At 35.2% G+C, this 24,408-nt stretch overlaps 1 long non-coding RNA gene across 10 annotated transcripts in view; it reads right to left on the minus strand.

The window, feature by feature from the left end:
* The window catches only part of LOC107519984, a 364,500-nt gene that overhangs the window by 16,738 nt on the left and 323,354 nt on the right, over positions 1-24,408 (minus strand). For 8 of the 10 annotated variants that reach the window (XR_001599211.2, XR_004955666.1, XR_004955669.1 and 5 more), the window contains one exon: positions 9,271-12,421. The exons of 1 other annotated variant lie outside the window; for it this stretch is intronic. This is a non-coding gene — a long non-coding RNA (uncharacterized LOC107519984). Of the gene's footprint in view, positions 1-9,270; positions 12,422-24,408 lie in introns of those variants that run through there. One more of the 10 variants, XR_004955661.1, reaches the window with a different exon arrangement.

The following is a 24,408-nucleotide window of genomic DNA, read 5'->3' on the forward strand; positions in this document are numbered from 1 at the left end:
CAATACTCTGATTATATTTCTGATTAACAAGTTACATTTTCTAGTACTGCCTCTCACTTTTTTTCATAGAGACCACCTTGATTAGAATCTAGGGATTTTGTAATATCGAGTCATACATTTATAGAAATTTTTAGTTAAATGTGACATATAAATCATAACCATTTTGTGGGGATTTATTCAATTTAATTCTCAACACACAATCTTGTATCCAGATTATTAGGCTGTCTTTTCTCATCAGGTTCCTATATTAACAACATTTTTTAAATATCTTCAAAGAACTAACATGGGACCAGGTGGTAGCACCTTTGAAATGATCTATAGGACTCAAGACCCAAAAGAAAATACTCTTGCACAGATACTGCTTAGAAGCAATCTTCAGTCTATTAAGACTATCATTGATAAAGCAGGACTCAACAGGCTGACAAATGGATAACTAATGTATGCAGGGACTGTTCTGGAATGCAGCAAGTAGGTGGCTGGTTCCACCTGTAATCTAATCAGCAGCATCAAAATAGTAGAAAAGATACAGAACATTCATGGGAGAGCTGTGAGCGGAAACCTTGAAGGTACCAAATGCCATAAACAAGAGTCGAAGGGGAAAAGAGGGGGAAGGGTCTGTATCCAAGGATGTATGTGATTTGTTTTTGTTGTTTTTCAGGTGGTAGTGGGGGGTGAGGCTTGATCAATCTGTCTTTTAATGAAGCACTGTTAACAGGAGTGTGACCATTAGTTCATTTCCACAACTTCTGAAGTGTGCCAATCAGCTCTTGCAATAGAGAGGATTAATGATCATAAAGCATACTTTAAATTATGGCATGTGACCCTCAATAATCTAGGATATACAGGAGTTTCACAGACATGGTCACACATTGTGAGAAGTTCCTCAACTCTAACATATTCCAGGAAACAGTGGTTGAAGCCTTTAAAAATCCTTCCAGGAAACTAAGAAAAATCCAGCTTCTAGGCTTATATCATTTATAAAACTAGATTCCATTATTTTACAAAAGAAAATACATATGGGGTGGCCAAAACTAACATAAGCAACATCAGTTTCAGAGAGTAAAGAATAGACTCCTGACAAGCCTGAGTTGTAGGTGACAAGGTACAAAGACAGAATTCTAATTTGGATGTTTTATAACAGGACTCTTCATAGGGTGAAATGAAATTTGAGTAAAGATTCTAAAAAAAGAGTAACTTAGATTTAAATTCCATCTATTCAAGCCATCTAAAAAGGAAAGGAAGTCTTTAAGTATTCAGAAAATGTAGCGACAACAACAAAACCAGAATGCCCATAACTGAATTAATCTACCTAACAACAAAAAATTAGTTCCTTTCATATTTTAAGAGCCTGTAGGAAGGGACAAATATCAGAGAGAAAATTAACTCCTTCTATTCCTATTTTTGTCTTGTTTCCTTTTTATATCTTTTATAAAATTCTGAAATAAGAATGCCTATTATTGGTTTTTCTACATAGATATAGGAAGTGAAATGAACAGTAATGATGGCGTAGTAGATCAGAGGGTTAGAAGATATTATAACTTTGTGCTAGCTTCATGGTCTCTAAAAACTATCAGGTTGACTTAAGATAAAGGATTAATATAGATTATAAAGCACCATAATTTTTTCTAGAAGAAATCTTTGTAACTTTTAATGATGTAACACTTACAGTTCTCTGACAAAAAACTCCATAAAAAGTAATTTAACTTCTCTGGGATCCAGTTTTCTCATTAGCAAAAAATGTTTCTAAGATAGTAATAGCAGAAAAAATACACGTATTCCCTAGGATATGTCTTGTTGATAAAATACCTTAACAATCTCAAGAAAAAAGGAGAAGATCCATCATTTTTATTAAAGTGTGCCAGTGTGAAATTTAAGGCACAGAGATATCAATTGCTTTGGTCTGACGATTGTCTTAACCATTAGGAAGAAGGAAAATAAGATCCTGGGGCCGGGGACAGAGAGTGGAAGAGATCTCTCCTTGTATAATATGTGGAGTTGTTGCTGGAAAATTTCAAATGCTTAATTTTTATTGAAAACTTAAGGAAGACATTATATACATCAACCGCACCAAAGCTGCTGTCGGCATACTCAAAATCTACCTTTCATTTTAAAGGCATATCAGAGAAAACACACTTTGTGCTTATATATGCTCTTCATCTTATTTCATAAAATAGATCCAAGACTCTCTCCTAATGTATAACATATAATATATATTACAACATATATTTCCTATGATAAGCATCTGTGCAGAATGCATTATGCTGGGAAGTTCAGAGATGATAACTATTAAAGGAGTTGGAGTCTCTTTCAAAGCAGAAATCAGAAAAGATTGATTTGTTTATTTGATCCAGAATATGATACACAGTGTCTTTTATATCCTCATGCTGAGAGATTATGGTTCTCAGAAAGCATGTTCTGAAGCTGGGCACAAAGGATGCTCAAAAAAGACAAGTGGCTTCCAATTCCCTGGCCTCTCGTGTTGTTAGGGAGAGGGATTATTGAAAAGAAAAGAAAAAGTTAAGCTACAGAGTCCATGTCACAATAGAATTAGGACAAAGGAGAAGCAATACCTAACTCTACCTGAGGCCAGGGCAAACTTCATTGAGAGGGTAACAGACGAGGTGGATCTTGAAATACAAATAAAAATCACTCATGTAGACCAGAGAAGGCTTCATTTCAGGGAGAGAACATAGCACCATAACATATCTGGGGAATTGCAAAGGATTCAAAAGACTCTTATAAGTATGGGAAATTCTGCTGAAGGCTTTTATAATCCAAGTGACTTAGAATTTAACCTGAATGGGAGGAATCTACTGAAGAATATTCAGTAGTGGAGAGTGGCATGAGCAGGTTTTTTGTTTTAGGATTTATTACAATATTTTTGGAACTACTATGTAAGGGTGCTAACAAATAGGATAGAGAATCTAATTAAGACAAAATTGTGATAAGTCAATTATATTTGTGAATCATAACAGAGAATTTGGTATATAACCAAATGTAGAAGAAGAAGACACCAGAGGCTCTTTGAAGAACCTAGGTCAGTGCTGAATGTTTTTCATATATCTGTTGGATAGCCATATGCCTTCCTTGGAAAACTGTCTATTCAGGTCCTCTGCACATTTTTAAATCAGATTGGATGTACTTTTGTTATCAAGTTATATGAATTCCTTATGTTCACTGTAGCATTATTCACAATAGCGCGGATATGGAAATGACCTAAGTTTCCTCTGATAGGTGACTGGATAAAGGTGTGGTACACAAACAGATCAGGGATAGGGATGGGGATGGGGATGGGGATGGGGATGGGAGAGAATATTACTCAGCCATCAAAAAGATAAAATACTGCCATTTGAAACAACATGGATGGATTTTGAGAGTGAAATAATTTAGATGGAAAAGGATAAGAATCATGATTTCACTTAAATGTGGGGATATAAAACAGAAAGCAAAAAATGAACAAGCAAAAAAACCAATAAAGCAAACTCGCAGATACAGACAACAGAATGATGGTTATCACAGGGGAAAGGGATAGGGAGGAAGACAAAGAGGGTAAAGAGGGTCAAACAAATGGTGACAGAAGGAGACTAGACTTTGGGTGGTGAGTACAAAATTGAGTATATGGATATTACATTAAAAAGTTGAACACCTGAAATTTATGTTGTTAATCAATGTTACCCCAATAAATTTAAAGATAACCAAAGTGAAAAATGATTCCACTGCCTGAGAGAAAATATAGCACAGAAATAAGAGTATTTTAGAATAGGATGTCAGAGAAGATGATGAGATCATTCAACAAGTGAGGTTTTAAGCATATTTTAGTTTTCTGCACACTTGATAATCCCATAAAAGTTATGAATCATTTTCTCAGAAGGTACACATACCCAAACCTATATCATACACATAACATACAATTTAAGGGAACTCACAGTTCACCTTTGAAGACTCTTCTTTTAATAATCTCCTAATATGGCCTTTTTGCCACCCTTCTCTTGCTCAGGCCCGCTTGCACATCTGCAAGTGTACTTTCCCTTCTAATAAAACTTTTCCTTTCTACTGTAAATAATAATAATAATAATAATCTCCTAATGCAGAATAAGTAAAAAAGAAAACTAAAGCTAAAACTCTGAGGGGCACTGTCACCAAAAAGACTGGCAAAGAAGAATAGTTTGACAAAGGAAATTGAGGATGAATAATCAGACAGATAGGAAGCCAGTCGAGAATGACATCATGGATTCATGAAGGTTGCAAATTTCCAGAAGTAGGAAATAGGCAGCAACACCAAATCTTATTAAGAGGTTATGTGGAATTAAACATAGGCCATTGGTGTTCATTTGTCTGTAGATTTGCTGGTCCATAGGCCAGGCTCTTATAGTAAGATGAGGGAATGAGAAAGAAGAATCAGAATCTATGCAGACATAGTTTCATGAAAACTGGCAACTAGGAAATTTGAAGGAGTAACAGAGGTAAGACAACAGATTTTTATTTACTGTTTATGCATAAGTTAGGGGAAAAACTTGAACATGTTTTTTGGTTGGAGGGAAGAAGCAGGAGAGTGAGAAAGACTGAGATGAAGAGAAGAAGAGATGAAGAAAGATTGAGATGAAGATAAAAGCCTTCAGTAACTTCTTCAAGTCAATCAAGTTAATTTTCTACCCAGATGTGACATTTTCTATGAGCTAGAACAGAAAGAAAAAAACGTTCCAGCTATAAATAATAGTAGATATGGTAGAGACAGAAGATGGAGGAGACTGTACTAGATATTTTCTTCTTTTAAATTAAAAGAAAAAGTCACATATTGCGATGGAATGTTATGTGGTTAATGGTGGAGGTAAGACAGGCAGGCTCATGTTATAGATACCAGCATAGGCCAAATAACTTGCACAATGCATGGCACACAACAGAAACTCAAGAAATACACATTTAAAAATGACTGCAATTTGAGAAATTTAGGCACGTAGCAAAGTGTGCCATTTGACATGACAACTGACATGTCAAATGAGAAAAAAGCTAACTGGAAAAAGTAAAAGGTGTTGCAAATATTTTTAACACGTCCACAAAAAGAAAGCCCCAAAATGCTATAATTTACTTATATGCCCTACTGCAGAGCTTGGAATGACCTGTAGTGATCTTAGGAGGAAAAGATATACAACCTTCTCAGGAGCTATTCAACTCTGCCATCCTCATACCTCCTTAGAAAATAGGTATCCATTTAATGAATAAGTAATTACTGACAATTGGCAGATAAGGCATGTAACTTTCTTATCCAACACTCAATAGTCTTCAGAAGAGATGGACAATAGAGAAAATTTGTTGATCAACACTTCAGTTGCTCAGCTGGCTCTGCAGACCACACAAAAGAAAAAAGCAAGCAAGCAGATTTCTCTGCAGCACATGTTGGTCTAGAAAAATGAGAGGGCTAGGTCATCTGTGCTTTGTATCCTATAGATGACTTTCTCATGTCTAAAACCATTCAAATCTGAAAACAAAAATCCCTCTCAGATCTAAACTAACGGCCACTGAACAACAGAGAATTGAAGACATACTATTAAATCTCTTCTGATGAAAGGCTATTGAACTGGATTCCCAGTGACTTGGGCACATGATGGGTTACAGATGCTATATTCAGGTGTCATTCGAATTCACATTATATCTAATAAATCACAGTATGTTCACTTGTCCTATTAAAACTGTATTCTACCTTACCAGGTCTGAATAATTTGTATGAAATTGATTGCTACAGTTCTCACTAGAAGCTCTAATTGCATTCCTGGTATAACTTAAAATGATAACCTTATCTTAATTAGTAGCATGATGCAGAAATGCTTTTGAAAGCCTCTGAGAATTAACCTGAATTTTTAAACAGAAGCCCTGGGGCTTGAAAAAATACTTTAAAAATATTCCTGTTGAATACGTAAGCCAATGTTAATTTATCAAAACTACAAAAGGAAATAATCACATAGTGAGAGACTAAGCAACACAGCTAACACCTTCTCCAATCAAGCAGTTTGCATTTCTCTTTGCAGAATCACACACAATGCAATTATAAGGCCTAGATCTCCGGGGCATCCACTGATCCCTGGCGCCCACAGAAGAGGCTCTCTCTGGTTATTCTAATAAGGCTCCCCTTCCTTAATAAGTGGAGCACTACAATTGTGGAAACGAGTGGACAAACTGGGAGTCTGTATTGACTTCACAGGGAACTAATCACCATACAGATCACCTCCAGCCCTCCCTTTGGTTCCACATCAGGTTTCTCCCCCAATCAATCCTAGTTCAATTAATTCTGGCTTTCCTCATCCATTCTAAGCTTTCTAACATCCCTTTCTGGCCCATTTGCAATGTCTGAGCAAAACTCCAAAAGTAAAAGGTTCTCTGTAGGAGAGGCTATATACCCTGTGTGTATATTTTCCGTATCACCACTCTAGTAAAGAGATGTACGTACGTTGGCTCACTGATGATAGTCATTATCAAATGAAGCATATCTGTACATACGAAAATCAACATTTCGTCCATCGTAAACTATATGATGGTGAGATGAAAAGACTTTGCAGTAAGTCATCATCGTAAAAACCCCAAATAGATGTTAAAGATTCTCCAATGCAGTGCTTATAAATTGACAGGCCTTCAAACACTATGTAGCTTGGAAGATATTCTCAAATGTCCAGGAAAAGAAATATCTTAAGTAGATCTTATTATCATCCAAAACTGTAACTATAGCCACCTCCAGAAATGTGAAATACATGGTATTGTAAGAGGACTACTTTCCAAGATTCACCTCTGAGGTCTGGGGTTCTTTTTACTAAGCCGGTACCACTTGGAGAATAATTGTCTTCCTATGAAGCAATCCGACATTTCCTTATTTGAAAATGAGTGTGGGTCAAAAATTATTTTTAAATATATATTTTTCTCCTTACTAGAAGAAACAGTCTTGTCTAAAAGTACGAGAATGGAGCTAGTAGAGATTATTATAGTAGGATATTCGCATTAGAACTGAATGTAAAATTAATGGAAAGCAAAGAGGTATAAAGACTTCTAACATTTAGGATTGTAGCTCTATTTAGCTTAATTTACAAGAATAGAAAAAAGTAAAATGAAACAGGAGAAAACAGGTGCATACTAATGTTAGTTTGACAACAAGCCTTTTAAAAACTTGTCAGTACCTTCTTTGATGACATTAAAACACTTAAAAAATGTCTAACACATGCAAGGTACTATGTGTTGTAACTGCTGTGAAGGTAAATCACTCTTACAAAATGGTAGAGTATCCTTTTATGTTGAGCTTCTCTTTAATAAAATATGGCATTTCAGAGAAGTGTTATTGCGTGACATATATGAACATATATTTACATGAACCATCCGTACTTTGAAAGTCCTGTAAATGTATATGTCATATCACTGGGCACATTTTCTCTTCTTTAAAACTCTATCTCTGGGATTGAGTAAGGAGATTAAAGACTAAACATATACTAACACTGTTAAAATTCAGCCTGAAAAACCCCAGTGGAAAAGACATTTTAATCAACAGATATTTTAAATTGAGTGACCCCAAATCTGTCTAATAAGACTATTTGTTCTAAAGAAGGAAAGCCTTCAGATAATTTAACTTGCTTTTAGTTTCATTGGTGTGACAACCACATACTGATAGCATCTTCAGGCTGCAAAACTTAAGTCTTTTTACCATTGCAGTTATAGTCTCATTTACAACGTTAATGTGCTAAACAGGGACTGCATAAAAATCTTCAATTATTTTCAGACAGCGGATGTAACATTGCTGCTAATTCTAATGCCCAGCAAGCATAATCATCATAACCTCTGCTGTGATCCCAACAAGGATTCTTCAAGCTCCTTATAAATGCATTAATCACCCCTATGAAAGTCACTGCTTGCTTTTAACGAACAAAGATAATGTATGTTACTGGGATTATACCACTGCATGCAGAATCATTAAAGAAAGATAGATTGGAATTTATGATTAAGCCTTTGGACAGCAGGGCACCATTTTAACCATAAAAAATCACAATCTGCAAGGATAGTGGCCAAAGCAGAGGAACCATTAAAGACTTATAATTAGCATCAATCAAGGTGACACTACTGTTGACATCTTTATTACTTTAAATACACTAATCAAATACTTCTGCATTGAAATGAAATGACTGATAGACAGCTAGACATCCCTATGGAGAACTATTTAAAATTATCTGTTTGAAAGGTAACAAAAAAAGCATTGATATTAGTCAAGTGGGATCGAAACACAGCTCTGAATTGGAAAAACTCAAAATGGACCAATTGGCTTGTCAGGGTTCTCATGTGGATGCTTTATCACCAAGCATTCCTCCAAATAAACACATATTTGTATGTCACTTCTGTGCAACCTACTGGACTTGCTTAACTTGGATGAAAAAATAACAGGGGAATATAAATTTCAAGCTGCTCTGTCAGGTAAATAAACAGCCCAGAACTCAGCCTAGCATTTACTCACTTTCTAGCCCTCTCTTCACATGCACATGGAAATGAAAGATAAAGGGAGAGCTGAACTTGGTGTTATTTACATAATTACAATAGAAGCTGTCAATATTATCTAACTGCATCAGTGATCAATTTCATAACACACAGACTCTAAAATATGCTGCTATTATTATTGCTCATATAAATATTTCAGTCTTAATGAATAAGAAGCTGCTCAACAGCTTCGCCACCCCTTGAGCACATATGGCATTATACCTTAATGACCGTAATTTTTTAAAAGGTACTCTTCTCCAAACAGTTTCTGGCTGTTCAATGTCCACAAACTGAATCCTTGAGGTTAAGGGTATAAACCACAAAGAAAGGATGTGAAGTAGTTTTCAGATAACAGTCTGGCTTGGCATCAATACAGAATAGCAGATGAAGATTTGGCAAGGCATCTCCCAAGGGGACCAGTTCATCTTTGCCAAATGAGATTATAATGGCAAAGACTTTCATTATGAAGATGACAATCCCCAACAATCATTTGGCTCCAGAGTTCAACTTTATTTATAGGTTCCTTAATTGGTATATCTACCACTAGGTTTAAAATACATTCTCTCTGAATTAGACACCTGACTCTTGAAAAAAAAAATATGTATGCCCATCAAAAACTGGACACAGATGAGTCAATGGAAATTCCCCATTGCTTCTTTCTAAGCCGTGAAGAACGGACAGAGGAAAGAGGATGAGTGTCAGAGGCGAAACAACTGGTATAAGGCAATTACTTCAAACACATTGCCCGCAAATCACTGCAAGAGTAGCAGCTAACTCAAACTCAGTTACATCTTTAATTTCATGGTTAAGGGAAGATTTTTCCAATATAGCATGAAAGCTTTACAGAGGCAAAGTAATAAGAAAAATGCTGCAATTGGGCTATTGAAAATCCCACTAGTTTAAGCCAATATTTATCAAATCACTCACATGCAATTCTAAGAGGTTCTATATTCTGACCTTTTCTCAAATAATCACAGCAAACTCTTCTGGCTCTTAAAAGAATAGTAGCCTATTTCATTTAAATAAGCTTTTACGGTATACAAAATTATTTTATGCTCAGTACATTACACATCAGCTCTATGAGAGAGATGTGATTATTTTCAATGTATAGATGTGGTGACAGACAAGGAAAAATTAAGGGTCCTTCCGATGGATCCTTGGATGGGAAGGCGGCTGACTCAGTACCCTCTTCACTACACCGTGCTAACCACGAATCACCTCAAATGTTCCATAACTTTATTAAGGAGAGAAACCACAAATTAATAGATGATAATTATCTACAGCAAATAAACATTTTAGAGAACACTTTTAGCAAGAAAAAGCTGTTTACAGACAACCAGTAAAATGTATAAAGATCATGAGAGAATCCTTTTAGTCTGAACATCGGTTTGCTTTGTTTAGAGATTGGTCATCTTTCTACTTTACTCCAAGATTTTGTGTTTTCACTATTAAGGGTCATTTGATTCTTACTGACGCACAATGCGTGGGGGAAGGTTGTGTAATATTCTATGAGGCTGACCTTACCACTCATGGAAAGATTGCCAGCCGGACACAAAGTGTCAGCTAAGAATGACTCAAGGATGGGCTTCGACAGTATCAAAGACCTTTATGGAGAATCCTTAACAAAGGACCTTAGTGTAAACAGGACTTCAGGGCTGGGAAATGACACAAGAAGGGTACAGTCACTTCCTCATTAGAGGACATGGCTTTTGCCAAAATTTGCTGAAACATGTACACAATACTTCCAAATAGACATGCATTAGAGAACTCATATCAATATGTGCTGTGTTCTAGATCCAGATGCAGAAATATGAGTCCTGAAAAATTCTCTTTTTTACTCTCCTTGAATAGCCCAAAGCTTTTTACACTTTCCAATTAATGTCATTTTTTTATATCAAAAAGAGGAAAAAAGATGATAACATTGGAAGAGCTAAGGGGAAAGCCAAGAACCAAAAAAATAATAATAACTACATGTGACATCCATAATAGATAAGAGAAAAAAACTCTTAATAACGGCGGGAGGAGGCTTACTGTAAACACATCATCACTACATTCTCTTTTACAACACTTCAGTGCCTCTCTCATGTTGTTGCCCCAGCTATAACTCATTATATAACTTCGGTCCTGAGTTGACTACATGATACGACTTATGTAAATTAAATAATTTTTTTCAATTTTTAAAAATACATATAATTTTTAATTATACTTATATGTTGTATGATGAAGCAATCATCAGTAGAAAAAATGAGTTGTGGATATTAATGAAACTGAGTTAATAAATAATATGGTAAGCTTTGCTAAATCAAATGGGCTTCTTATCAGTATATATGTTCTCCCAGTCTAGCTAGAAATATTCCAGCAATTCACTTGAAATTGTATACAAGTTGTCCTGTCATTTTTCTAAAGTGATGGATGAGAAGACTGAATTTATTCAACCTGAGCATTTTTAAATTTGTTATCTGTATCAAATAATGATCAGTATGAAGTATTTAGCAAAGAGGCTTTCCATTGCAGACACATGACAAGATAGGTTTGTTCATCAGTGGTGATCAATCAGTAGAAATGGGCTGGAAAAATTCTGCTTGATGTACAGACAACAAACTTGAATATAAAAATAATGCCAAAGGAATTTAAGATAGGAATTTACAATACTCTAATATCTAATTTGGTCTGACTTTGAAAGTAAAAGTTACATAAAAGAAACAACATGCTCTCTTAACATCCTTAAAGGAATTGCTTAAGTAGTAAGTTATATGACTGGTGGTGGTACTGTATTGCCACTGAATTCTGATGAAAAATAGAAAAAATTCCTAAGCAAGGAGGAGAAACCTGCTTTGATGTGTACCTCAAATAAACATACAAATTGAGTTCTTCATAAGCCTGACTGGTTACGAAATATATTAGCAATGAAAGACCTATAGAGTGATTTCTACAACCACGACCAATAGCTCAGCAAATTAAATTAGATCAAATAGTAAGAATAAAAAGCTCACATTGAAAGGTGACATACGATATATAAACATCAATACCTGAACATCAAATTAAAGCCTTTCTCCCAATTCTAACAGCACTCATCTAAGATCTCAGTTACAGATATGTAACAGGTAACACAGCCACTGTCCTGAAGTTTACCTGATGAAGCAGGGCAGACATACAGCATTTCAGGGCTATAGGTCAAGGTCGAGAATACAAGCCATAAATTCACTAATGCTAAAGATGAATGAATAGCCAAGGAGAAGAGATGGTCTCTATTACTTTGTATCGAAGCTCGTAAGAGATTTGCAATTGTCCTACAAGATATGTTTGCTCTCTATCCTGTGTATTCTCTTTGTTTCTGTCTATTATGTCTAAATCCACTGTACATCAAATAAGAGTGAATCATTTCTAATTTAATAGTGACACAAATCCTTTGGAACTCATACACTATTGACATTGACATAGAATATTGACCTCGAATTTATAAAATATTGACTCACTTTTGTTGTTCCTTGTATTTTTCCTAGATATGAAATGATCAGAATGAGTTTTCCATAGGCTGTTTTGTTTTGCCCAGCTGTACTCATAAACTATCACCTAGACAGACTCTTCCATGGGGATTTTGGCTAAAACAACCAAATCAAAGAATCAGGTGTATGCTAGATACAAGAAAATATTTAATTTAAATACATTTCATTTAAATACAAAACTTTGTAGCAATATTCCTTTAAAAAAAAATGAAAATGTGTAAAAGGATTTAACACATAACCATACCATTGCAAATAGAGTACAGAGTTTCAGAGAGAAACAAAATGAGGCCCAACAGAGTAGCAGGTGTGGTGGTTCTGGAGCGTGGAAAGAGGACCTGAGCTGTCGGCTGCGTCCCTTCTTCTCTCTCTCTCTCTCATCAGTTATCTGGTTCTGAACAAGTCTTCGATTTCCTTACCTGAAACATAATATATTGACATTACCTCACTGTATTATGGTAAGGAACAGACGAGAGGGTATATGTGAAAGCATTCTGTATACCATAAAATGCTATAAACTCGTTAAGTTACAAATGAGACCGCTGTACATAGGCAAGTTATAAACAAAGAGAGAGACAGACTAGTGTGATTGACTGGAAATTTACTCATTACTCATAACTCAGATGTGGAAAAGCTAATTTTAAAAAAAAATTGTGTTTCCATCACATAACTGACCCTATCTTGCTCAAAAGTCTTCATTCTCATTTGGTGATTAAAAAAAAAAAAAAAAAGGCAAAACAAAACAAAAATTTAAAGCTTGTCCATTGGTTTAACTCAGGTTCTTTAGAAAATAAGTCAGTTTGGGGTACATTTTTACTCTTTCTGCTTCTTCCCTCCCTCCCCTGATCTCCTCACAGACTGGCATCTCCTCAAGAAATTGTTTATGTAATATTGTAGTGACAGAGGCAGAGTATCTGCTTCCATCACTGCCCTTCCTTGGTTAGCTGCTACATCCTCAGGAAGGCAAAGCTCCCCTGGTCTGGTCTTTGAGTTTTGGTCTCCACCTTTACTATAACTCTTTCTGGAGTGTCCGGGATTGTCCTCTCAGCATAGGTGTGGGGCAATGATAACTTTTGTCTGTCTCCTCTGGTGATTTAGACTCTTCATTTCAACTCACTCCTCATTCCTGATCTCAGAGACCTGGCTGTGTCCCATTTAGGGATCCCTAGTGGAGAAGGGCAGTCTCTGTCAGATTTCCTTGTTCTGTAATACTAGGACTCCTGTAAGGACTCCTACTTATAAAGCTCAGTTCAGTATCACTGCCGCACCAGAATGTCTGGGCCGATTATAAGACATGAGGTACCTGGAAAAGGAGTAAATAGAGTGGCTCCTTCTCATTGGGATACTTGTCAACTCTACTGCCTATGCCAGGGTGGTTTATAGACTCTGAAGAGGCATTCCCCCTGGTTCCAGCGGGGAGGTTCACAGTATCCTTTGCTGTCATCTTCTTGTTTTCTTTTTAGGTCATCTTCTTCTCTGTCTCTATCCCCAATCTCTCATCAAGCATCACTTTGTACACTAGACGGGGGAGGGGAGTGGCTTCCCTTTCTATGTGGCTGGATACCACTTTTTATAAGCTTTAGTCACATCCTCAGGCTTTCTTCTAAATATATAAATGGCAGCTTTAGCATTTTCAACAAATCCTGGATTATGTAAATCTTTTCTAACAAATGCACAATGCCACGTTTATTTTAGAATCTAGACTGTATCTACCCCACACCCCACACCATAAAGGACATTGATTTTATGACCATGGCAGGTACAGGGCAACAAGACTTAGATGAAGTTTTTAAAAAGCATTATTAATTATTTCAAAATTTCTACATAAACTAGGCAGTTTAAGATTATGGAAGAGTTCAAGAGCTTCTTTAATAAAGGAAGATAAGTGTGAAAAAGTCTTCATATGGAGATATTATTAACCCATTTTAGAGACGAAGAAATGAAGATTCAGGGAAGATAATTTTCCAATGTGGCGCAGTATGTCAGCGGTGAAGCCAGAAGTTAAACTGAAGTGTTTGTGTTATAACTCTGGTGTTCTATGAATATCAAAGTTTCTTGACAATGTCAGTCACCCCAAAAGGGAAACTTGATACGAATTCCTGCCACTCACCCAAGCCTCTCAAAAAACTCCCCCCCACCACAAAAACAAAACAAAACAAAACAAACAAACAACAACAAAAAACATGACTTCAGTGAAAATTACAAGAGAGATAACCTTCGGTGAGTCATTAAGGTTCTTCATTAAACTAGCATTTATTGAATACTTCTGATATAACAAATATCTTGAAAAGGAATTGTCCCTGCTCTTACTTAAATCACAATATAGTTGGGAAGACAGACAAATGTAATCATAATATACTTAAACAAGATCAGTGCTGTATGAGTTTAAGTATCATGAGACTCCTAGGGTTTCCAAATCAATTTTTTTCATGCTTTAAATGGTTACTAGAATTTCATAGTAATTCTACAGGTAGAAGTTTCATTATGTCCTCACAGGTTGGGATGTGAAGAATTACTTAATTGAGAATGCTTCTCTCAGTAAATCTGCAAATCAAAAAGGGAAGGCATAAATGTAGTCTGCGGCAACTCGGAAATCATGAGAGCCACCCATCTTCACTTCTTGCCTACTTATCACTGGCCAGTCTATCTTTCAACAGTCTCAGTGCACTGCAAACAGTTCCTCTTTGGAGCAACTGCAGTTGGCTATATACTCACACAGCGTTAAAATACAAATTTGGTAAGCTTCATTAAAACATCTTCCTCAAATATGACATTTTCCAGTGATCTGAGAAGAGTTACAGAGAGAATCTCCCCAGAGAGGTACGTCATGACACTGAGTGTTTCAGTGTCTGGCTATGTGAAGGTTTTATGAGACTAGTGTAAGATTTCCTTCAATAGCTAAAGAGTGACCATAGTATTCAAATGCCAAATATGGTGAAGGGAAAAAGTAACAAATGTGTCAGAATCCTGTTCTTCCAAATTCTGAAACTCAAATGCTTGCCCCAAAATATTAAGATCCTTGACTTAAAACTGGAATTTAATAGACTACTGCATCAATTAAAATTATTAACTCCAATTAAAAAGTACAGTTATCCCCTAAATACTAAATAGTCTAGAGATATTTTAGTAAGGGAAATAAAATCCCATATCCATTTTCCCTTTTGTGTGAAGAGGGAGCATTTATATATCCTACTATGGAATTATATCCAATTATACGCTAATATAAATATGAAAAAAATTCTATGAAAATTTCAAGTTAAAGAACTATCAAAACATGCAAAATCAAAAAGTAGATTAGCTTGAAAATAAATTCTGTCATTTGCTTATTCATGTGTAAACGTCCAATATGCTCCATGCTTTGACATCTCTATTCATTTTGGGGTTTGAATCAGCTATAACTGTATGACCTTTAATTGTGTGAATGATTCATCGAAAATTCTGAAATAATGTTACGTAGGGGACAAACTTCATGAATACAAATATTTTCATGTTGTCCCATTCTGTGATAACTTCCACAAGGAACTGAGAACCCCTAAAAAGAATGTGTTTGTTAATTCATATTTATTCAATCATTCCTACCTAGAACTGTATTTTTTACCACAAAGCACATACTCAAATTTTTTACTTTGCAGTTATGTTCCCAAAAATGCTCAACAAGTACATACTTTAAGATTCTGTAGCTGACAAAAAACAAATAGAAGTTTCATACTTCTATTTATATTCTACTGGTACAATCAGATCTCTCTAGGCAAAATCTAGGCAAAAAGAAAGACATCCAATGGATTAAATGGCACAAATTCCAAGCCTTTCCTCCAGGTTTCTGTGCCCTCAAGCAATAAACTGGCTTTTACATCTTGCAAACATATGCAGAAAACTAGGCCAAATATGGCTGATGAACTTGGCCAAGTTCTTCCATGTGATCCACTGTGACAGCCAACCTAAAGTTCCCACTGTCAGTTCCATTTCCAAATGGAAACTTTACCTTTGCATTAAACTGTGTTAATATTTAAGATAACAGATACAAATAAACCCATCTCACATGGCTGGAGTAAAAAGCAATGCATATTTTAAAATAATGTACTGCATTTATGTTATTGGAAGGAGTGAATATTTAGAATAAGATGGACATTTAAGAAATAGACTGGATCATTCAAGCTTATCCACACAGTCCAGGATTTAAAGGTATAGGGAAGAATGTTCTGAGCATTTCTGTCAAGTCGAATGCCTTCTAGATTGACAGGAGCAATGAGCTATCACAACTAAATCTCGAAAGGCAGCTGAAACTTCATGGCTGTACTTGAAATTCCAGGATTTTTAGAGGTTCTACTAGTTGTCGAATACAAGATGAAAAATGTTTAAATAGCATTATGCTTTTAAATGTTGATAATCAACTTACAACAATGCCAGAAATGATGATAAAGATTTGAGTGTGTACAGTCCCTTGCCCTCCAAGACATCGCTGTAATGGTAGAAACCCTAAAACTTTTCCTACTTCGGGTTTCAGCCTAGTGCTTTGGGCTCTTTTTTCAAGCTGTTTTTTATTTTGTCAGGTAAGATGGAATGATTGAGTTATTGCATCTGTTACTTATAACTACATTAGAGTGACAGTTGTTTATTGCACCATTACCAAAAAGCTGTATTCTGACAGAGGGCATATCAACACACATCAGTGAAGATAAAACAACTTTTTCCTGGCTAGCTCATTCAAATAAAAAACTACAAGGAAGATGTAGGAGAGATTAATATATGTGTCTCCAAGTATAGATAAGTTTTTATCTGACATAAAGATATATTGAAATTGTACAAATTATATCTTTTAATATTTACATAAGGGTATTCGTATTCCTAGAAAACTCTCAATACATATCCCCAGACATATCAACAAACCTCCTTATATCACCTTATTTTTCTATTTTTTTTGTCTTATAATGACAGTCTTTCCCATTCTGCTGTCTTCTTCCCTTTATCTTATAAACAGGATCAAATCACATTTATCCTTAAAAACCAATTCTTCTCTCATATCACTCACTATCTATGCACCAATTCTTCTCTTCTTATTCAAACTTCTGGGGAAAGTGGGATATTTTTAATGAACCGTCTTCTTTATTTCACATTCATTTCTGAATCCAGTGGATTCTACTTTCAATATTTATCATTCTAGTAAAGCTACTTGCTGCTAATGTTACAGGTAATTTTCTAAATTGCAAAGGTCAATGGATACTTTTCATCCCTTACCTGCTGTAACAGCTGTTAATCTTGTTGATTGTACTGCTTTCTTAAAATCATATGTTCCCTTGAGCACTTCTCTCTTCTGAAACAGCCCACTCTCCTGATTTACCTCATTCCTCTCAACATTCCTTTGCAGGATTACAGTCATTATGAGGAGCCATACTATCTTGGCTCAAATCTGTTTTTCCATTTATTGGCTGTGAGATTTTTGAGCAACTCATTTAATTTCTCTGTCCTTAGTTTCCCATCTGTAAATTGGGAATCATACTAGTATTAGCCACTCAACACTTGTTGGCCAGGTGTTAGGGGCTGGGGTGTGTTTTTTGTTCTGATTAGATAGATGCTGAGTCCCTGGGTCTTGGAAATGGAACCTTCTCATGGATCCTGCTCCACTCCTACCTGTAAATCTAGGCCCAAGATGTATTCCTGTCCCTACCCCAGGGATAGAGAGGTATTCTGTACCTGTTCTAGCTGCAATGAGCTTTCACAAGTGCCCTGAGGATAAGAGTTTGTTCTTCTTCCCCAGATGGTGGAAGGTGTTTATCCCATTGGACAGAAAAGGACAGGAGCGGGACTTCCTGCCATTCCCTGAACCATAGCTGATCCACTCTCCCAGGCCTGCTCACAAGAATGATTTCTCAGATCATTTGACCTATCTTTTCTATACATATCTTATGCACCAGTAGAAGAAGCTGGAATGAGTGCAAACTCCTCTTATGTCTGTAGTTGCCAGGAGTTTTACCTTCTCTTGCTATCTCATACTTAACTTTTAGCAATTTGTCATACATTTTAGTTGAATTATATTTACCAGTGTCCTTACACATCCGGCTTTGGTAAGCAGGTTCCCGTACCTCATTCCTCCTTGGAAGCACTTGTCCTTCTTTAGATTTTAGGTTAGTTGGTTTCCTTGGGACCTCTGTTCTCTCATGGGTTCAAGAAAAGTTATGCATTTATAAATTTTCTACCATTTTGTTGTTGTAAGGGTGGGAACATTACTTTTTTCATCTTTCTACATCATAAAGAGAAGCCCAAAATATTGATTTTTCAACCAAGGCCCCAGAGCATTTCTATAGATAAAAGAATGTCTTCTCAGTGATATTATAACAATTAGATACTATTTTCTTTGGCAGGGGGGAATGAAGTTTTACCCATATCTCACGTTATACACAAAAATGTATCCTAGATGATCACAGATATAAACATCACAATTAAACTATAATACTTTTGGAGAAAAAAAGATAAAAGGTTATCTTTGTGATCTGGAGAAGATAAAAATTTCTAAGAGAGTAGAAAAAAATATTGACAACTAAATAAAAACATTATAAAGTGGACTTTATCAAAAATTAAAACATTTGTTCTTTGAAAGACATCCTTAGGAAGAGAAGTATAGCTACAGAATGGGAGAAAATATTCCTAAGACATACATCTAACAAAGAAATTATATCTACTCCTATAATTCAATAAGAGCACATGAAACCACTATACGCCCACTCAAATGGCTAAAATTTAAAAGACTGACAACACCATGTGTTGATGAGAATGTGAAAACAACATTGCTAGTGGGAGAGGAAAATGGCATGGCCTCCTTAGAAACTAATATTAGATCGTAACTTTCTTGAAGGTAAGGACCTTTATTAAGTTTTCCCTTATATATATCCAATTGTCATGACTAAAAGGCAATCAATCATTAATCAAATTGGATGCCAAACTTTGATTTGTTTTCTTGGTATTTGGGGTTTCTTTTTTGCTTGCCTAGTGGGGATTTTTAAAAATCAAAGGAGATAAAGCCTGAACTCCATAAGCACTATTCCACCTAAAAAATGATTAAATAAAAGAAATTAGCTATTTATGGAAGATATTCACCATAAGATAGCTTAAATTTTTCTGGAGAATAGTTTGTTGTGATGGTAACCTTTCTACTAGAGCTGCTTCCCAAAAGCAAAAACAAGACTGGGAAAGCAGACAGCTCACTGGCAGGGCAGAACTTCCATTTAACTGGCTAAGTCACAGGGATTGCTTAGTTTCCTCAAGTTCCTGCCTTTGCTTTAACTCTGTAGCTAATGGGAATTCATTATAAGGCAGCTTTATGGGATTAGAGTGTTGCAGGAGTATTAGTCAGATGGAGAAATTCAAGTTAAACCTCTGTTCAAGCATTTACAGATTTATAACTAATTAGATCCCATCCACACCTCACCTGAAATCATGTTAGCAAGATCCACGTTAAAGTATATTTATAGCTAGAAGGGGTGTAACACAGTCCTTTAGGCCATCCTCGGCAGCACTGTAAGAATTTTTTCTATTTCAAGATTCTCTTTGCAAAGAAATGAGTTAGTTTTAAGGAAGCCCCAGATATAGTGCCAAGATTCCAAAATAAAGGTACCTTGGTCACTTGTCAAATATATAACCTAATGGATAATCACACGCACAACACACACAATCTCATCAGAGAACATGAGCAAAAGAAGCTTCTTAAAACTTAAGTACATTTATCAAATTAGGAGACAAAAACTTTAAAAGATAAAAGAATATCTGATGGTACATGGAATATAATGTATATTCACTTTATAATGTACCTATTACCCAAGGTTTAAGCAAATGATTACCCAGCAAACTGTTTTAATCTAAATTTTAAACTGCCCTACAGTAGTGAAAGCTACAGATATCTAAATTAGATGAAATGTCTTGAACACAAACATAATTTATTTGAATATAACCACCCCATATTATTAATATAATTTGGAATAGCATAATTTATTACACATATGGAAAAGTGACGCCTGACTCCTAGAACACAATATTCAAATGTGAACAATTTGTTAATAAATTGTGTAATAATGCCGTAATTTACCTATTTCGAGAACAAAAATACTATTAACAAGCAGGGCACAATATTTCAATTAGTTCAGAGTAAAGGAAAGACGTGGAGTATTCTAAGGGTTTCCTTTAATAATGGGTGATAAGTGAGTGACGGCTTACTCAAAAGAATATGAGTTTTCTATACTCAAGGTATACAATTATTTAAAGATCTGTGGACACATATTCCTACATAAACTCTTGTGTTACGAATCAAAATTGAGACTCAATACAGCTGATCTGTGTAAGCGCTAAATCTATGAAAACTAAGGAAAAAACTTAACTCAGGATACGATTTGACTCATTATTGCCTTTTATTCATGGTCAAGGCAAGGCTTACCCTTTATTAGGAGGATTTACCCAGCCTCATCTGTTTTCTCCAATCTGGTTTCTATCTACAACGAAGAGAGTCACTTGTGAAGCAGCAAATTTATGCACACATTAAAGGAAAAAAAGATGTGTTTATAGCTCAGAATAAAAAAAAAGACTTTTTTCTTTCCCCTTGTAAAGACTAGCAATCTCATGAACTGTCTTTTAATGCTTTGGTAGAAGCAGTTTTAGTTACTGAATTCAAAATGTTATCATTAGTCCAAGTCTTAAGCATGCAGGACCCTTAGGAATTCCAGACGATGACAAGTTGTCCAGCAATTTAGACAAAAACATTTGGTTTAAGGATCAAGCCACTGTCTATCTCTATTTCTCACTTGCTTCCTTTTTTCATTTTTGTAGGGAAACGAAGACTTTTTGGAAACTGAATTATATTTTAAAAATAGGTAAATACCTACAGGACCAATAGTATTTTCTAATCATGCAATTTCAATCTTGAAAAGGAGCTGACTCTGGGGTTCTCAGAATCCAGCACAGAGTGAAATAGAAAGGAAATTTCCTCTCAAGTGTAATCTCAGATCCACTGGGTGCCCCCCACCCTTACTGTCTGGCTGTAACCATTAACTAGTTACAATGACCAATAACTGGTCCAGCTTGGCATCATTTAATACACTTGGTTGGAATACCATACACAATACTGGAGCCCACAAGCTGTGAGAACAAACTGACAGTCCCTGACAATTTCTGCCTGGGCCAGGATCTGAACCAAGAAGCAGAGCAAAACTCCCATCTGCTGTCCATCTGCCACCCTGCCCCTATCAAAAAAGGGTATACCATGAACACAGACAGATGGGCATTTCAAAGATCTATTAGGGAAAAAAAGAGGGGTCTGAGACGATTAGAATAATGACCTTTGATTCAACACAGAAATCCCAGCAGTAATGAAAATCATGCATAATTTCAAGGTATTTTAATTGTGTAAAACAGATATTGTATCTTTTCCCAACACTGAAAATAGGTTTAAAAAACAATGTTTGTATTCTATGCACTGAGTATATACCACTCTAAGCATAGATAACCTAAAACAAAGATGATTTAGAAATACATATGTATATGTTGAGTATAGATTTTTGTGTGTGTATATATAGAATATCTTCACTTAAAGTTGTTTTCTCAGTGACACATCAACGAAGTTTAACAATGTTATTAAACTAATAAAACAAAAATCTTTTATAGGCTTTTTGTTAGTATGCATTTTCATCAAAAGCCCACCCTATATAAACAGGAAACTGGGATAAGTCAGCTCATGTATTAAACAAAAGACTTAAGACATAAAGGGAATAGTAAACTCCCGAGTTAAACCTAAGTGCTGTTATGTTTCCATAGCAAAAATGACTTCTGCAAAACAAATAAATACCCTAGACAAAAGGCTGTTACTCAGTTCACTCAACATATAATGTGTACCTACCATGTACCAGGCGAAGTGCTACATGCTACAGATGGAAGACAAGACCCAGATGGTCTTCGTCTCCAAGGAGTTTTCAGTCTCATGGGGAGATGGACACATAGATTGCTTAATATATAGGATAGTGAAATAGCATAGTGGGGAAAAGATATGAAACTATGTGGTTTGGCTTTTAGGGGTGAAGGAGTCATATAAGTTGTTTGGGTAAAATGAAAATTTCACATATGTGGTATGTTTTAATTTTTAAACGCTTTTAACAAATTTACAAAGTCTAATTTTTCTTAACAGTTTGTCCAGGAGAATTTAATATGGATAATCCTTGTTTTGAAAAAGGGAGAATTAAAAGAAAATTAGTGTGACTTTTATATCTTGGAATCATTTTTTCTTTTTATAGCAAAATATCTTCTAAAAGTTGACATAAAAAGAAATTCAACAAATTTCTATATTCAAAATAACTTATAACAAACTTATCTAATATGAAAAATGTAAACTCTATCCCTAAGACATGTACAAGAAAGTTCTAAGTGTCTTTATTCATAATAGCCCCAAAACAGAAACCAAGAAAAGAAAAATGAATAATCAAACTGGAGCATATTGATAAACTAAATATTCTTCCACAGTGGAAATGAAAGAACTACTGATACTATAACACATGGATCTCAAAATATACTTAAAAGAGTATACACTGGAGAATTATATTTATATGAAGTTTAAGAACAGGCAAGTAATCTGTGCTGACTAAAGTCAAAAGTAACCGTGCTGGGGGACAGTGAGGGATACTGAATAGGAAAATTAGAAAAATGTTTCAGGAGTAATAAACGTTCTATATCTTGCTCTGAGTTAAATATGTTAAAAGTATATTTGTGAAAAGCCATTGTGCTTTACACATAAGACATGTGCATTTACTAAGTGTAAATTATATCTCAATTTTTAAAATGTAAAACATTGAGGTAATTTGATACAGTAAAGATTAATCAGATATTTTTAAATTCTTGTTGTTATGTAACAAAATGTCTAATAGTGCATCATTTTACAAATAATACTATAAATTCAGAGAATTGTTACTTCTGTACCCACAATTTCAAGGGGCAAACAAGAAGAATAAATGCTTGGAAAGTGCCCATTAGGAAATTATTTCACCTGAACTTCAATGTGCTCCTTATCTGGGCTCTATTTAAATAACTTGATCCAATTCAGGGTTAGAAAGATATCTTAAGCATATGAAAAATTTTGTTTTATCACATGTCCATACAACCTTTATTTTTAAAAATCATTTAAATTTTATTATTATAGAAAATAGCTTTGCTTCTCTTATTCTTTATTTCAATAAGAGTCACTTAATCACTAACAAAAAAAGTAAAACTACATATTACATGATTCACATCAGCTAATTATTCTGAGATACAACAATGAAAAAAGAATACTGTACTATTTCCAAAATGTACATACATAGTAATTTATTCTTTAATTTTTATATTTTATCATTATGTAACATACCTTCACAAGGAAGTTGTCATTGAGGTTCTGTATGCATTTCACAACAATAAGTATTGTCACTAATGTTATTTCTTAAACTCTTTATTTTTAACTAAAGCATATTTAAGTCACCACAAAGAATTGGTCCTTAGGGGCTTAAACAATACCTAAGTATTAGCTGTGCATTACAGTACTCATACCACTTTAAATTATAAACAGTTTGATTCTGATGGCTCCAAGCACTTCACATATATAACCAATTTTTATCTTTAATAACCCAGTAGAGGAAGAAAACATAGTATTGTCTTCCATGCCCTTGAAATAATGATAAATGCAAAGAAGAGTTGGAAAGTGAAATCTGAAGTATCACAGCAACTGTTTTCTTAAATCGTGTGTGTGTGTGTGTGTGTGTGCGCGTGTGTGCGCACGCGCGCGTTTGTAATGAACATAATTTGACAATCACTTCTGCTCCTCTCTGTAATTGACATATGAAGAGAACTTTCTTTGTCACAATGGCTTGGCTAATTCCAAAAGATAGATTCTATACCTTAAAATATAATTTTTTTCTGGGAAAAAAATTCCATATGGGTTCTAGTTATGGTGGGGTAACCCCTCCATATCATAATCACGGCGAGGTAAGCCCACTATTTCCTGTACCTCATATTGATTACAATTAAAAACTTTATCTCTCTCTCTCTCTCTCTCTCTCTCACTCTCTCACACACACACACACACACACACACACACACACTCAACCACCAGAGGACTCTCAAAAGCAGGCAGATTATGTAAGAGAGCCAAAACTTGAAAAAGCAACCTACATTGTGATTTCGTTTTTGTTTTGTGTGTGCAATATGACCCTCAAGGGCAGACCCCAGTTGCAAAGTGGTGAGGCAATGGCAGATGGACAAGTAGATAAACATTTTCTGGCAAGAGGAACAAGAAATAAGGACTCCTGTGGGCAGAGAATTTGGGGAGAATCCTGGCGATGAGAGAATAAGAGAAAGGAATCCTTTAACTCAGTGGATGGACGAGTATCACTTTAATTCCTAAGCT

The sequence above is a fragment of the Rousettus aegyptiacus genome, unplaced genomic scaffold, assembly GCF_014176215.1.
Source record: "Rousettus aegyptiacus isolate mRouAeg1 unplaced genomic scaffold, mRouAeg1.p scaffold_m13_p_1, whole genome shotgun sequence".
NCBI classification, from domain to species: Eukaryota; Metazoa; Chordata; class Mammalia; order Chiroptera; family Pteropodidae; genus Rousettus; species Rousettus aegyptiacus.